This window comes from Pleurodeles waltl, chromosome 6 (assembly GCF_031143425.1).
Source record: "Pleurodeles waltl isolate 20211129_DDA chromosome 6, aPleWal1.hap1.20221129, whole genome shotgun sequence".
Classification (NCBI taxonomy): domain Eukaryota; kingdom Metazoa; phylum Chordata; class Amphibia; order Caudata; family Salamandridae; genus Pleurodeles; species Pleurodeles waltl.
The window spans coordinates 345,169,685-345,186,192 of record NC_090445.1 but is presented as its reverse complement, the minus strand read 5'-3'; positions in this window follow the sequence as shown (position 1 = coordinate 345,186,192).

Here is a 16,508-nt window from a genome sequence, read left to right as displayed (position 1 = left end):
CATCCACAAACTAGCAGCCACAGGCACACAACACCATCACCCACACAACTTCCACGCACAAAACACCACACACCACTACATATCACCACACTTATCACCACACACACCACCCCACACATCACCTACACCACCCCATGGCACGGCAAAGACACCGCAGGTTTTCAGAGGAGGAGCTCACAGTCATGGTGGAGGAAATCGTCCGGGTAGAGCCACAGCTATTTGGAGCACAGGTGCAGCACACCTTGATTGCAAGGAAGATGGAGCTTTGGCGAAGAATAGTCGACAGGGTCAACGCAGTGGGACAACACCCAGGAAATCAGGACGACATCAGGAAGAGGTGGAACGACCTACGGGGGCAGGTGCGTTCCGTGGTCTCAAGACACCACCAGACGGTTCAGCGGACTGGCGGCGGACCCCCACCTCCTCACCCACAACTAACAACATGGGACGAGCAGGTCTTGGCGATTCTGCATCCTGAGGGCCTCGCAGGAGTCGGTGGAGGAATGGACTCTGGTAAGTCAAACCTTTAACAACCATATCCCCCACCCTACCTGCATGCTGTCACATACCTCTACCCTCGCCCCCACCCCATCACTGCAACTCCTCACAAATGTACCAATGTCACAAACCACACATCCCAACACCAAGCCCTGCATGCAACAACAACGCATGGACACTCATCAGTAAAGCATGCCCACTGCACATACCCATACACCCCCCTAAACCATCATCACACAAGCCCCCACACAGGAATGCCAGCACTGGGGTACACAGTCACCCACCCATTGTACACAATGACACACACAGATGCAATAATCATGCTTTTCCACCCCTGCAGGACCACTTCCCAACGTCACCAGACAGAAGAGTCCAGACATCTCCACTCAACCCACAGAAGAGGCCCACAGTGATGACAGCACCTCTGTCCACCTGGATCTAGATGACCAGCCCAGACCATTGTGGGCCTCGGGACAGTCAGTTCCCCTCACACAGGCACAGGCCACCACAGACCTTCCCCCCTCTGGTAACACCAGCACAGCACCCACCAAGCGGGCCCATACCTCCGTCCCCAGGACACGTCAATCAGCTGTGTGTTCACCACTACAGTGAACCCAGGATAACCCACCACCCCAACAACAACAGGGACCTGGGGGCAGTGGTAGTGGGCACACGGTCCAGGGGACGGAGGCCCAGGAACACAGGGGAACTGGGAGGGCTGCTGTACAACAGGGGGCGGACAGGCCAAGGGAACCCACTCTCCACAAGGCCCTCTCCTCCATCATGGGAGCATACCACCACTCCCAGGAGACGATGGCAACGGTCATGGCCAAGTTTCAGGAGTCCCAGCGCATGCAGGAGGAACAGTATTTTTGGTTTAGGAAGGAACTCAGAACCATCAGCTCCGCCCTGGGCACCATCGTAGGGGTGCTGAAGGAAATAATCAACACCAGGAGGGACACTGTGGCACTACAAGGGGCCCCTGACACTAACATGGACGATGAACTGCCCACCACCTCCGCTAGTGGACAAGAGGCACCGCCACAGGACCACCACACCAGCACCCCGCCCCCTGCAGACGGAGAACCACCCTGCAAACGGTCCCTGAGATCCAGGAACAAGACAGAGCACGATGCCAAGACCCCGCCAAGAAATGAGACCACCATGATTGTCAAGCCACTGTCCCACTTTGTCACCCTGTCCATATTGAAACTGCCCCAGCTCCACTTCCTATGCCCATATGGGCAATGCACCTGTGAGAAAAATAGACTGGACTCTGCCATGGACACTCCTCCGCCATCACCCCTCACCATTTGACTTCCCCCTCCAATATTTTGTATGTAAATAAACACACCTAAAGCACCAAAAGATCTGGAGTCTGTCTGTGATTTCGAAATAGTGTATTTGCAATTACAGTGACACAATTTTCAGGAAATAGTAATGTCAACATACCTATGTCACACAGCTCTAGTCCATGAGTAATCTAAGCAGATGACACACGTTGGGACCCACACCTGTGAAACCGTAAGGGAAAGTGACAACTCAGTGACCATACACTGGGTGAAATCGACAGACAGGATAGAGGTAGAAGTGTAAAAGTACTTGTAGTAGGCAGGAATGTATTATCACCTGTGTTTCAAAGGAAATATTGCTGGATCACTGAGTCCCTGTTGTCAATGTCTTCTTCCTCTGCTTCCTCCTCATCACTGTCCACAGGCTCCACAGCTGCCACAACACCGCCATCTGGACCAACCTCCTGCAGAAAATGCACTTGTCGTCGCAAAGCCAAGTTATGAAGCATACAGCAGACCACGATGATCGGGCACACCTTCTTTGGTGAGTAGAATAGGGATCCACCGGTCATATGGAGGCACCTAAACCTGGCCTTTAGGAGGCCGAAGGTCCGCTCGATCACCCTCCTAGTACGCCCATGGGCCTCATTGTAGCGTTCCTCTGCCCTGGTCCTGGGATTCCTCACTGGGGTCAGTAGCCATGACAGGTTGGGGTAACCAGAGTCACCTAATAGCCACACACGGTGCCTCTGGAGTTGACCCATTACATAAGGGATGCTGCTATTCCGCATGATGTAGGCGTCATGCACTGAGCCAGGGAACATGGCATTCACATGGGAGATGTACTGGTCGGCCAAACATACCATCTGTACATTCATGGAATGACAACTCTTCCGGTTCCTGTACACCTGTTTAGTCCTGTGGGGGGGGGCCAAAGCCACGTGGGTCCCATCAATGGCACTTATGATGTTCGGGATATGTCCAAGGGCATAGAAGTCACCTTTCACTGTAGGCAAGTCCTCCACCTGAGGGAAAACGATGTAGCTCCGCATGTGTTTCAGCAGGGCAGGACAACACTCTGGACAATACGTTGGAAAACATAGGCTGGGACATCCCTGATGCCATGGCCACTGTTGTTTGAAAAGACCCACTTGCAAGGAAATGGAGCACTGATATCACCTGCACTTGAGGGGGGATTCCTGTGGGATGGCGGATTGCTGACATCAGGTCTGGCTCCAACTGGGTACACAGTTCCTGGATTGTGGCACGGTCAAACCTATAGGTGATTATCAAATTTCTTTCCTCCATTGTCGACAGGTCCACCAGCCGTTGGTACACCAAAGGATTCCGCCATCACCTCACATGTCCCAGCGGACAGTGCCTATGAAGGACAACAGCGAGCACAGAGTCAAACAAGTCAGAGGTATGTACCCACAGTCTACACAGAACAAGATTCATACACAAAATCTGGCCTGTATGTGTGTTGAGAGTAGGCCTAGGTATGTGTGACGCAGTTGGTAATTAGGCCATGTGGGCCACTGAAATGGCGGCTGCCTGACCTCTAAAGTGGGACAATGGGCTGTGAGGTAACTGCGCTGGCGTTGTACACCGTCGCGGTAGGCGGTCGAAGACCGCAGCGCAATGCTGCATTGGTAAACATTGGACCCTATGGGTCCCAGGAGCCAATGAGGATGTACGCCGGCGGTGATGGTACGCACCGCCACGGACGTGACCGCCGCGGACGTGACCGCCATTTTCTAGCTGTTGAATCACTCGATACCTGATCTTCAACAGGAGAGGACCTACACTGCAAGTGCTGCTGTGACCTCGGTCTGGAAGAGACAATGGCTCGTGCGTCTGGGGAAAGGGCCCCTGCCTTCACATCAGAGGAGTTGGAGAAGCTCGTCGACGGGGTCCTACCCCAGTACACGCTACTCTATGGTCCTCCAGACCAACAGGTAAGTACACAGTGAGCATGTTGTATGGGCTATGCCTGTGTGGAGAGGGCTGGTTGTAAGAAGGAAGGGGGCAGAGTTCTGAGTGCATGAAAAACAGTGGGTGCATGTGCCACATGGCAAGGGTAGGGATGGGGGCCACTCACTTTGACGGCGCAGTTGGTAATGACTTCTCTTCTTCCCCTGTACATTTCATGTAGGTCAGCGCCCACCAGAAGGAGGATACTTGGCGTGCCATCGCCAAGGAAGTCCGGACCCTGGGGGTCCACCACAGACAGAACACCCACTGCCGGAAGAGATGGGAGGACATTCGCCGCTGGAGCAAGAAGACGGTGGAGGCTCAGCTGGGGATGGCCTCCCAACGTGGGAGGGGTGCCCGTCAAACCATGACCCCCCTGATGTTCCGGATCCTGGCGGTGGCCTACCCCGAGTTGGATGGGCGCTTGAGGGCATCACAGCAGACACAAGGGGGTGAGTACACTCTCATTCAGCTGACTTTGCACGCAGTGGAGGGGTCTGGATGGGGGGGAGGGCTGTGGGTTTCCCTAGGCCAGGGCGAGTTCTGTAGGCTAGGCCCCTTCATAAGGCATGGCCCTGTGGTCCCCCACCCCACCTCTGTAGAGTGCCAAGTACAGCTATTCATGCACCTGTGTCATCTATGTGTGCAGATGTCGTCCATAGCCTTGTAGGCCATTTCCCAGGAATTGCACTGTAGAGCCCAACAGCGCGATGTAGTGCAGGGTGCTGCTGTGTATGTCTTGTCCGCCAACGGTAGCGGTAAGCCATGCACTCAACCTGTCTTTCTTCTGTTCCCCCCCCCTTTTTTTGCGGTCTCCCTGTTCTTGTGTGCATTAGCATCATCAGGCGGAGGAGCAGTGGCACCGGAGCACGAGGGAGCTGCATCCCACATGGCCATGGAGGGCCACACTACGGACTCTGAATACACCAGTGGGACGGAGGGCGAGGGGAGCACCACGGCGGTGACAGGAGCTGAAACCAGCGACACGGACTCGTCCTCCGATGGGAGCTCCCTTGTGGTGGCGGCAACATCTGTGCCCCCCACTTCTACAGGTACAGCCGCCACCCCCCCTACCAGCACCGCCCTCCCAGCAGCCCCTCAGCCTTCGCCCCGTGCCCGCTCACCCAGGAGGGTGGGCATCACCTTCGCCCCAGGCACCTCAGCCCCTGTCACCTCTGCTGCCCTCAGTGAGGAGGCCATTGACCTCCTCAGGTCACTCACTGTTGGGCAGTCTACCAATTTGAATGCCAACCAGGGTGTAGAAAGGGAGTTGCAACAAACCAATGTATTCCTGGAGGGCATTCATTCTGGTCAGGAGGCCCTTCATCGAACCTTTCAAACTCTGGCCTCAGCACTGATGGCAGCCATTGTCCCTGTGTCTAGCCTCCCCCCTCCAACTTCCTCCACCCAGACCCAATCCCCTGTACCTCTGTCTATCCCAAGCACACCATCAGACCATCCTGCACACACCTCACCACACAAGGGAAGCTCAGGCAAACCTCAGCACCACACATCCCACAGGCACTCACGCAAGCATCACACACATACAGACACAACAACATCCACTGCCTCCACTGTGTCCCCCTCCTCCTCGTCTCCCTCCTCCCTCCCAGTCTCGTCTACACTCACACCTGCATGCACTACCACTACAGCCACTACGTCCCGCACCAGCACACCCACCACCACACCCGCTCACGTGCACTCACCACCCCCACTACCATTCACACGTCCCCTGTGTCCTCTCCCAGTGTGTCTGTGAAGCCCCCTACGAAGATACACAAACGCAGGCACACACCCGCCCAACATACATCCACCTCACAACAGCCTCCAGCGCATGCACCTGCACCCAAAGCCACAAAACTTACACCTCCTACAACCACAACCTCTTCCTCCACTCCCAAACCCCCAACAGCTACCCGTCCCAGTGTCTCCAAACAACTTTTCCTGTCCACCCTTAACCTATTTCCCACCACCCCCCGTCCAACTCATAGGTCCCGTACTAGCACCTCAGCCACAAAATCTCCGGGACCAGTGGTGCCTGTTGTCACAGGTATGTGGAGTGCACCGGCCACCAGGCCAGCCAGTCTGTCACAGAGCCACAGCACAGCCAGTCCCCCCCTGTGAAGCACCAGAAGTTGGCCAGTGCCCGGCGGGAGAGGGGGAAGACTCCAGCCAGCCAAGCCGCTCACAGGGGTCCCGGGGGGAGTGTGGACTCAGCTGTGACTCCTCCCAAGGTGGGGAAGGGGCAGAAGAAACCCGCAAAGTCTGGAAGGAACAGCACAGCGGAGAAGACCGCCATCATCCCCGCTGGCCAGGAGGCCACCGCCAGCCCCATCGTCGCTGCCCAGGAGGGCCCCGCAAGCCCCATTGTCGCTGCCCAGGAGGCCACCGCCAGTCCCATCGTCGCTGCCCAGGAGGGCACCGCCAGCCCCATCGTCGCTGTCCAGGAGGACCCCGCGAGCCGCAGCCCAGCTGCCCAGGAGGGCCCCACCAGCCACAACCCAGCTGCTCAGGAGGGCCCCGCCAGCCACAGCCCAGCTGCCCAGGAGGGCCCCGCCAACCACAGCCCATCTGACCAATGAAGGACCGCCAGCCACAGCCCAGCTGGGCAATGAAGGACCGGCAAGTCAAGCACCGCTGAACAGGGCAAAGACCGCCAAGTCAAGCACCGCTGAACAGGGCAAGCACCGCTGAACAGGGCAAGGACCGCCAACTCAAGCACCGCTGAACAGGGCAAAGACCGCCAAGTCAAGCACCGCTGAACAGGGCAAGCACCGCTGAACAGGGCAAGGACCGCCAACTCAAGCACCGCTGAACAGGGCAAAGACCGCCAAGTCAAGCACCGCTGAACAGGGCAAGCACCGCCGAACAGGGCAAGGACCGCCAACTCAAGCACCGCTAGCCCATGAGCGGCAGGGGCAGTGACGCAACTGGGACCGTCACGGGGTGAGTGATGCACTCTGGGCCCCAGTCCCCCTCCAGAACCAGTGGAGACATGCATCCACTACCTCTGTCCTGCACAGGATGAAGCACTCTGGGCACCAGTCCCCCTCCAGAACCAGTGGAGACATGCATCCACTACCTCTGTCCTGCACAGGATGAAACACTCTGGGCACCAGTCCCCCTCCAGAACCAGTGGAGACATTCATCCACTACCTCTGTCCTGCACAGGATGAAGCACTCTGGGCACCAGTCCCCCTCCAGAACCAGTGGAGACATGCATTCACTACCTCTGTCCGGCACAGGATGAAGCACTCTGGGCACCAGTCCCCCTCCAGAACCAGTGGAGACATGCATTCACTACCTCTGTCCGGCACAGGATGAAGCACTCTGGGCACCAGTCCCCCTCCAGAACCAGTGGAGTCATGCATCCACTACCTCTGTCCTGCACAGGATGAAGCACTCTGGGCACCAGTCCCCCTCCAGAACCAGTGGAGACATGCATCCACTACCTCTTTCCTGCACAGGATGAAACACTCTGGGCACCAGTCCCCCTCCAGAACCAGTGGAGACATGCATCCACTACCTCTGTCCTGCACAGGATGAAACACTCTGGACACCAGTCCCCCTCCTGAATCAGTGGAGACATGCATCCATTACCTCTGTCCTGCACAGGATGAAGCACTCTGGGCACCAGTCCCCCTCCAGAACCAGTGGAGACATGCATCCAATACCTCTGTCCTGCACAGGATGAAGCACTCTGGGTACCAAGCCCCCTCCAGAACCAGTGGAGACATGCATCCACTTGAGAGACTGTGGCTTTGCACTCCCCAGGATGCAGCAGTGGGCAAACCACCCACTGTAGGGACTTCAGAGACTGTGGCTTTGCACTCCCCAGGATGGAACAGTAGGCAATCTACCCACTGTAGAGACTTGAGAGACTGTGGCTTTGCACTCCCCAGGATGCAGCAGCGGGCAAACCACCCACTGTAGGGACTTCAGAGACTGTGGCTTTGCACTCCCCAGGATATATCAATGGGCATGGAGCCCCCTCGTGGATCTGGCGTCGTGAACTCATCTGGCTGAGGTGCCCCCACTTCCCTTCCCCCTGAGGTGCCTGTTGTATTTCTATCTGATGCCCCAGCAGTGTTCTCTCCGTCATGTTCGGGTATCTTGTGTGGGCCTCGCCCATGCATTTTGGGCCCAGTGGTCCACGGACTATGAATGGTGCAATACCTGGACTACTAATCGTGGTGTATATTTTGTTAATAGTGTATATATATATATATATATTTTTTCTTACTGAATTTTGATATATTACAATGGTTACACTAATTTCCTTTTGTCTTTGCATTCTTCCGTGGGGTTTGGGGGTGTTACTGTAATGTATAGATATGCATTGGTGTGTGTGTTGTAGTGGGTGAGGGTGGGGGTGGGGGTTGGGGTGTTGCGTGTGAGTGTACCTGTTTTTTCCCTCCCCCCTCCCCTATGTCGTAGGTGCAGTACTCACTGTGGTCTTCGCCGCCGGCATTGGTGCTCCTGGTACAGGAGCAGGAAGACTACCGCAGGAAGAATATAAAGTTCCGGCTCCATGGTGTCCTCCTTCCTATTGGAGTGTGTATAGGTGAGCGTTTTTCCTTCAAAATGCCTGTTTCCGCCGTGTTTTTATCCACGCTGAATCCGCCCCGGAAAAGGTGGCGGATTGGCCTGTCATAATAGTGTGGGCGGTACATTGTCCTCCGCCTGTCTGTTGGCGGTGACCTCCGAGCTGTTTGTTTGTACCGCCGTGGCGGTCAAAGTGTTAAAGTGGCTGTCTTTGTTGGCGGTTTCCGCCACGGTCGTAATTCCAAAATTTTGACAGCCGGCCTTTTTGCGGTCTTACCGCCGCTTTAACACCGTCCGCCAGGGTTGTAATGACCACCATAATCTCAAATCTCCACTCTTTTTTTTCGTGAGGTGATCAATGGCGTTACAAACAAAATGAAGAGAAAAAAAAAAACATAGGAAACTCTACAAAAGGAAAAGTTACCAAGCGAAGAATTTCTACTCCGCTAGAAGTCGTGTTGTTATCGTCATCACTCTTAATTACTTTTGCGCACGACGCTCGCTCATGAAGTGCTGTATCCTGGCACCCAGATACGCGAGGCGTCCTTCGTAGTGCGTTGTATCCAGGCAACCAGGTACGCGAGACACGCGAACTGCGCGTCTTGCTCACGCAATGTTATGACTGGCTCTTGACGCGTTGTAACCTTAGCGTCAAGTGGAGTCACGTCAGGGAGGCGTTCGCCGCTCTGAAGAATGCCGATGAGACTGACGCTTGCGACTGGCAGGATGGCAAAACAAAAGAAAACAGCCCTCGCGGCAGCGGCCAGCGACCTCTCACTTCCACACTGAACAACGGTCAGTAAAACTCCACATTAACACACCATAAAGTATCAGCAGAGTGCGCTGCGCCAAACGTTACGTGTCCATATGTTCGATGATTACAGCACAACAAAATGCCTTCGTCTGTCTATATGCTGGTCGGTGAACCCTTCTTGATCCGTCGAGCCAAGTCCAAATTTCCTCCGAATTTCGTGGTCTTCTCAAACCTCACAATACCCCACTCCTGGTACCATAAATGTAGGGTGACGAGAAGGTAAAGTTGAGAGGCAGACACACGAAGAGTAGGCTTTCCAAGATAGGTATTTATTGAGGGTCCACGGCAGACATACACACGACTGAACAGTCTGGAGATCATCCCTGACAAACCTACCCCAGGAATCTAGAACCCAAAGATAGACTCTACTAGAATAACAGTGTAGAACTTTACAAACCTGAAAGTAAACAGTAGTTAAGCATTGATAGAAACAATAGAAGAGAGCAACATAATCATTGGTAAATACAAACATATATGCTACAGGGAGGTGATTGTTGGAGACAATTGTTTTTTATGTTTATAAATTCTCACTGCCTGCCTTTACATGAAAAATCTACTGGAATAGATTCACAACAAATGAGTGCAAAGCAGTATGATTGGGGCAATCTAGCTGTAGTGACAAGGAAAGTCCTTAGAGTACTGGAATGTGGACAACATGGGGAAAGAAAGTACTTTTCATGAAGATTATTTTAATAGTACAGACCTGGCATACTATTTTTACCTGCTAGAGCCCTCAATTGCTCCACAAGTGAAAGTCAAAGTATATAGCAGACTCTTGATGAGGGAAAATCACTCATTGAATCCAACCTTCATGACCTAGCAGCATGACTCTTGAGGCCATGGAGCGTGGATAGCAAAAGCTCCTTCCTGAAAGTAAGGAAGAAGCCAGGGTAAGTAGTGACAGAACATCTTACTCTTAAAAACAGAAAAGGTTTGCTATACAGTGTTTAGATAACATCACCTCATCCCTACACTGCACCACACTGGACATTGTAAAGTAACTCCTACCAAAAAGGGCTTGCATATGCCCTTGTTAGAGCACATTCAATAGCCTTAGCAGCTTACATAAAGTATCAACAAAATGGATCTTTGTTCTGGATACCCACATCAAGGTATGCCGCCGATATCGTCTCAGGTTTAGTACCACTCCCGGCTCACAGGTGCGTCTCCAGAGCTCATCAGCTCAATGGCTCGAGGGAGCCTTTTAAACACTGGTACTAAACCTGAGACGATATAGGCGCCATTTGCAGCAACCCCAGATATTTTTTTTGTTCTTTGGTCTCTACTGATGAAGGGCACTAACCCAGAAACACGTGTCTAGAGATGAACAGTACTGTCTGCACTAACGTTAGTGAAATACTTCAGATTTTTTCAAGTAAACGTTATTTGTTCAAACTGCATGTACCAGGATGCAAGGGGCAAACTCGACTGGAATTTTAGGCAGTGTGCTCCCAATCGGACTTCATGTTTCCCAAAGGGAGGTTTTTGCAGTGCCCATAGGAGGTAAAAGGCACAAGAGTTTGTAGTTCCACAGGAGAGCAAATTAAAGCTCAGTGGTATCTCTGAAAAATGAGAACGTCGAAAGGAAGGTCTAGGAGGCAATGTCTCCACAGAGTCTATAAGGGGGATGAAAGGCTAAGTCAGGTGGTAACCAGAGGCCAAGCATAATTAAATAATACAGCCGTGGGCAGGAAACCCCGAGTGGGCATCAAATTAATGGGGGACAAAATGAGAGGAACGCACCCAGTAGGGTGTAGAGGGCCCCCAAACACAGGAGGCAGACCCTCAGGAGTAATTCTTGGATAGCAAGCCTCCAGTCAGGACTACGGAGTCCCAAATATCAACGGGCCATGTTACTAAAGTAACATTATTAGCAGAAGGACTTGCAAGGCCACCCAGGGGCAAAGAAGGAGAGAGTGCTGTCAGTTGCCCATCTCACTCAAAGGGTTATCATTGTTGAGGCCAGTTATATGGGTTGCCAAACGGAAAATCCAGTTTTGTTCCCTCCTGAACAAGAACTGCTTGATCTCATGAGGGAGAGCTTCTAGAATGGTCCACCGCACATCATCAGTGGAATGATTTAGGCTCAGGTAGTGGGCGCTCATCCTAGTTGTGTTTTTTTTGCAGCGGATCCCACTACGGTGTGTTCCATGATCTTAACTTTTACTGGTCTGGTGTCATACTGATGTAACGATTGGTGCCACGGCAAGTGATCATTTGAATACAGTTTTCTGTGCTGCAACTGGTATGTGTTTTTTGTATCCAGGTGTGAGTATGGTCAAGAGTTATTTCTTTGATGGGGTCAGTGCATTCACACATGCAACATGAACCACAGGCATAGTGTCCTGTCATGGAGGTAAGTTCCAAAAGGGGCGCTGCTCAGATCTAGTAGCCTTCCGAGGTCTGGTGTAAATGATAATGTCTTCGATGTTGTTAGCATGCTTGAATGCAAAGCGTGGTCTTGGGATTGAAAGTGAGCCTGTGTGCACAATAGGTCAGTGTTTCAGTATTATTTTCTGTATTTTATTGGACCTAGGGGTGAATGTCATGACATAGATGATGATGTCTTCCTGTGGGCAGAGCCTGGGTTCTTATAAGGCTGCCAGGTTATTGTTCCTGGCCCTCTTGCATGCCAGGTCAACCTTGTGGGATGGATAATGCTGAGCTTTCAAGTTTGTTGCGAGTTGCTGTGCCTGTAATTCAAAGTCTGCAGTGGTGGTACAATTGCAACATAGTCACAGGAATTAGCCACATGGAAGGTTGTCCCTCAGGAATTTTGAATGGTGGCTATTATACTTAAGAAAGCTGTTGCAATCAATTGGTTTCTTATAGGTGATGGTTGTCAGTTTCGTCGCAGTAATGGTAATGCAGGGATCAAGGAAAGGGAGACTATCATTCAAAATGTTTTTAGTGATCCTCAGTTGAGAGAGTTAGCAGAAGTTCTCTCATTCCCTGATGTTGCCCTGCCAAAAGATCAGGATATCATCGATGTATCGATGCCATAGGAGGATGTTAGTTGTGTAAGGGTTATTGTCACAGACGATATTTTTCTTTTCAAAGTTTGCCATGGACAGACAGACCAAACCTGTAGCAAAGGTGTTCCCCATGGAAGTGTCCTGGGTCTGATAGTATAGCCGGTCTCTGAATTGGAAAAGGTTTCCTTGAGGGCTAAAGTCATACATTCCATAATGAAGTTGATAGGCGTGGGGGAATGACCAGTCTTTGCACATCAGGGTGCTTTCTATCACCTCTAGGGTGGCATCTTGAGGGATATTTGTGTAGAGGGCCTCTACATCTAAGATTATTAGGAAGTCAATTTGCTCATATTGTTGAGTTCATCTATCAAATTTAGGACATCCCTTGTGTCTTTAAGAAAAGAGGATGTTTTGGTGACCAGGGGTTGCAAAAAATGGTTGCAAAATTTCAACAAAGGTTCCAGAAGGGAGCCTTGACCAGATATGATGGGTCTGCCTTAGGGTGGGGTAACCCCCTTATGTATTTTGGGAAGGTTGTAAAAGTACAGAGGTTTGGGTTGGGAATTCATTAGGAACTCTGCCTCATTTTTACTTATCCAACCCTGAATTTCTGCAGTGGAAATTAGAGAATTGATATGTTGCCTTAGTCTTGCTGTGGTGTCCTGATCAATGGGGGTATAGTACTTCAGGTCAGCGAGCTGGCAGAGACATTCATTGTTATAATCCACAGTGGACCTGATGACAATAGCCCAACCCTTGTCTGCCTGCTTTATTGTGATGTTTGTCAATGGCTCGAGATTTTACTGCCAGTAGCTCTTCAATGGACTTATTCTAAAAGACAGCGCCATGGTTGAGTGTACCTACTTTCAATACTGCTTGTTCATAGGTTAAGATTTCATGCGGAATCATACTTGCCACTGGGATAAATTTGGAGGGATTCCGTAACCCGGAGTCATCTGCTTCCGGAGTAGGTTTCTCTTTGAAAAAGGCACAGAGACTGATTTTGCAAAATAAATTATGTAGTTCGCAGAAGAAGAGAAGCCACACAAAAATGGGGGAAAAGCAAGGAGAAAGCAGTGAAAACAAGGGAAAAGCAATGAGAAGGCACACAAAAAACAGTGGGAAAAGGGAGAAAGTAGTGAGAACAAAGGAAAAGCAAGGCAAAGGCAGTCAAAAAACAGGGGAAAAAGCAAGAAGAAGACAGGAGCAAGAGTGATGCAGCAGCATGGGGAGAGCTGGGCCTGGGACCCGCTGACGAACACTTTTCACATCATTTCTCTGAGGACAGTAAGTGAGCTGTTGGCATTCACTAGTGAAGACCCTTTCTTTTCATAGGACAACTGTTGCAAAGATTGTCAGACAAATGTTTGCTGTAAGAAGGTTTAATCAGGAACCACCAACCGAAGCAGACCACTAGTCCCAAGGCACACACCAACTGACACAGAACCCCCAGCTGGCAGAGTTCCCAACACATTCCAAAAGAACCATACAGTTGACAGAGTTCTCAATAACACACCAAACACTCTGTCAACTTATTACAAGGTAGAACATAACAACAACTTTGTACTGCGTACACATCTTGTATTCGTACCAATGTTCATATCCAGGTATCATGTCAATCAATCCGTTATATTGTCTGGAATTTTCAAAAAATCCTGAAGAAGGCAACCATATACTAGAAATGTGAAGGGACAAAAAGTACGGCTTAAAATGAAAGAAAAGGCTACCTGGCTTTTGTCACTTATACCTCCACTAACAAAGGAGTCTGAACTTCCAAAACAGGCTCAACAAGATGGATCATACTCTGCATAGAAACCTGTTCTAGGTAACAGGAACCATTTGCCCACTCTATAGGAGCACAGGACTCAATGGTTGCCTTTATGGCAAGCATTCCTTTTCCAATAAGTGGTGTCTGCAGGACGGCCATGGTGTAAAGGTGTCTGCGTTGTTAGCAGGATTGTTTTTGTGCAAGAAGGAATACCTTTCTGCACAAAGACAATCTATGGAGTCTTTTTCCTATTTCTATGTGTGCTGCATCTAGAGAACACATAGAGGAATAAATGAGGAGAAATAAAGGTATTTCTCCTTGTTGCGCCTCACCTAGGAAGGCTTTCGGTTTTGACACATTTCCAGGTTTTCAGAGCCTTGTAAATTTATGAATGCATCAAAACCCATGGGTGTTGCATGGGAAAACCCACGCCACGTCCATGGAATGGCCCTGATGCAGTGTAACGCAATGCAGCGACTTGAACTGCGTTGCCTTACACCATATATACGAGGCCATGAAAAGCCATACAGAGCGGCTTTGCGTGGACTTGTAGATATGGGTCTGCACTCTGCATCGCTGGAGCATCACAAAAAGTGATGTATTAGCGGCACAAAGCACTTGTAAATATACCCCTATGTGACAATCTCACTGTCGTACAGGCAGGGCGACTAGAAGTTTGCAGCAGGGAAGGCCCAAATAATGCACAAGCTTGACTAAATTATGCAGCAAGAAGACACAGATTACGCTGCATAATGCAGCACATTTTGGGATAGTATTACTTCATTATTTGTAAGAGAAACTGGCAGTACATTATAATTCTGTGGAATTCCAGCAGAGTGGGCACTGAGAGGTATCCACTTCAGTACATACTCCTTCTGTGTCCTTAAATACATCTGTAAGGGCACTGAGGGGTATGACATACATATGTAAGGGCACCAAAGGGTATCCACTCCACTGCATAAACCTCAGTGTTATGTTATGTAAGGGCACCACTGGGCATGTAGTGCATTCCAGTGCAATGCATACACTCTTTGCCCTTACATAAGTATGACAGGGTACAGAGGGGTTTCCACGGCAGTGCATACCCATCAGTGCCTTTACCTACTTATATGAGGGCACAGAGTTAAGCAGAGCATAGACTGAAGTGCAGTGCAAACCTCTGGGTGCCCTTACAGAAGTATGTATGGGCACCAGGGGTGTCCATTCTTATGTAAGGGCACAGAGTGTATGCAGGGCACAAACTGAAGCACAGTACATGCCTCTTGGTTCCCTTACATAAGTATGAAAGAGCACCGAGGAGTATTCATTCCAGTGCTTACTCATTGGTTCCCTTACGTACTTATGTAAGGGTACAGAGCTGTATGCAGTGCACTCTACTGCAGTGCATACCCATCTGTGCCCTTACATACCTATATAAGGGCACCAACAGGCATTGCTGCACTGTAGTGGTTTTAAAAAGGGATGGAAGAGGGAACAATCCCCCTATCTTTAAATCACTGCAGATTAATGTTTGAACATAGAGGGAGTGTTCCCACTTCCAGCACCATTTAAAACCATTGACAGTGCTGATTTAATTCTGCCAGCGAAACAGCAGAATTAAATAGTAATTCCACGTTTACATGAGTAAGGCAGAATTACTAAATTACTCCAGTGCCACCGGTGGAATTAAAAATGTCACCCTCCCCTAAATTTTACACCTTTGCACTGTTTGGGAAAAGGTTTTAATTCGTTAGTAACAGTTCCACACCCAAACACAGCTTTAGGTAACTGAAACACGGCCAGTCAATCTTTGTGAAGGAACTTCCACTGTGCAGCAGCACAGGTTGCAGCATTTTTGTAGTAACTACAGATTCATTTGGGCTAAAAACAAAAGTGTTTGTTAACATCTGTAGGTTATGCAGCAAATTATGGATTTTGTGGGTAATCCACAAATTCATAATTATATGTAACGTGCTGCAGCCGCAGAATCACATCATTTCAGTGGCACTGCGTACAGGGAGTGCAAAAACAAAGACTGTAGGATGTCAGTCTGTTTTAATACATAGAAAATGTAAATACCTGTAAATAAGAACTGTATAAATATTACAACATACATCAGCAATTGTGAAAGCAGAACTGAAGCACGTTTAGTTTGGTAATTTTGAAGTGTGATGGAAACAAAGATTGTAATAAGATCAAAATAAATCACAGTGATGCACAAACGATAAATATTGTATTGTATTGTACTGCAACCTTTGTATAGCACTTACTACCTTTGTGTGACACTAACACTCTTACAAACATGAGCATCAAACTACACTATAAAGGGTGGTGTGTAGTTGGAAGGATGTTGTCTTTGTTTTGTGATCCTGTGAGGGAAGTACTTCCATGTTATGTGCGATGACCACAGAGATAGTTATTGTGTTATGGAATGTAGCGCATAGCAGTGGTGGATGATGAGATGTGAGAGACACAGACACACAGTTTATGGTTTTTCAGTAAACTTGAACAGCTCTACATGTCACTTTATGGTATTTCTTTTGACTATATTCTGCTTAGTTAGCAACTGCACTGGGTTGTCCAGTCAGCACTTTTGTGTATAGTTGTGGGCCTGAGCTGGCATAGGTGGTGGGAGAGAGAAGTAGAGAGATTTGGTGAGATGT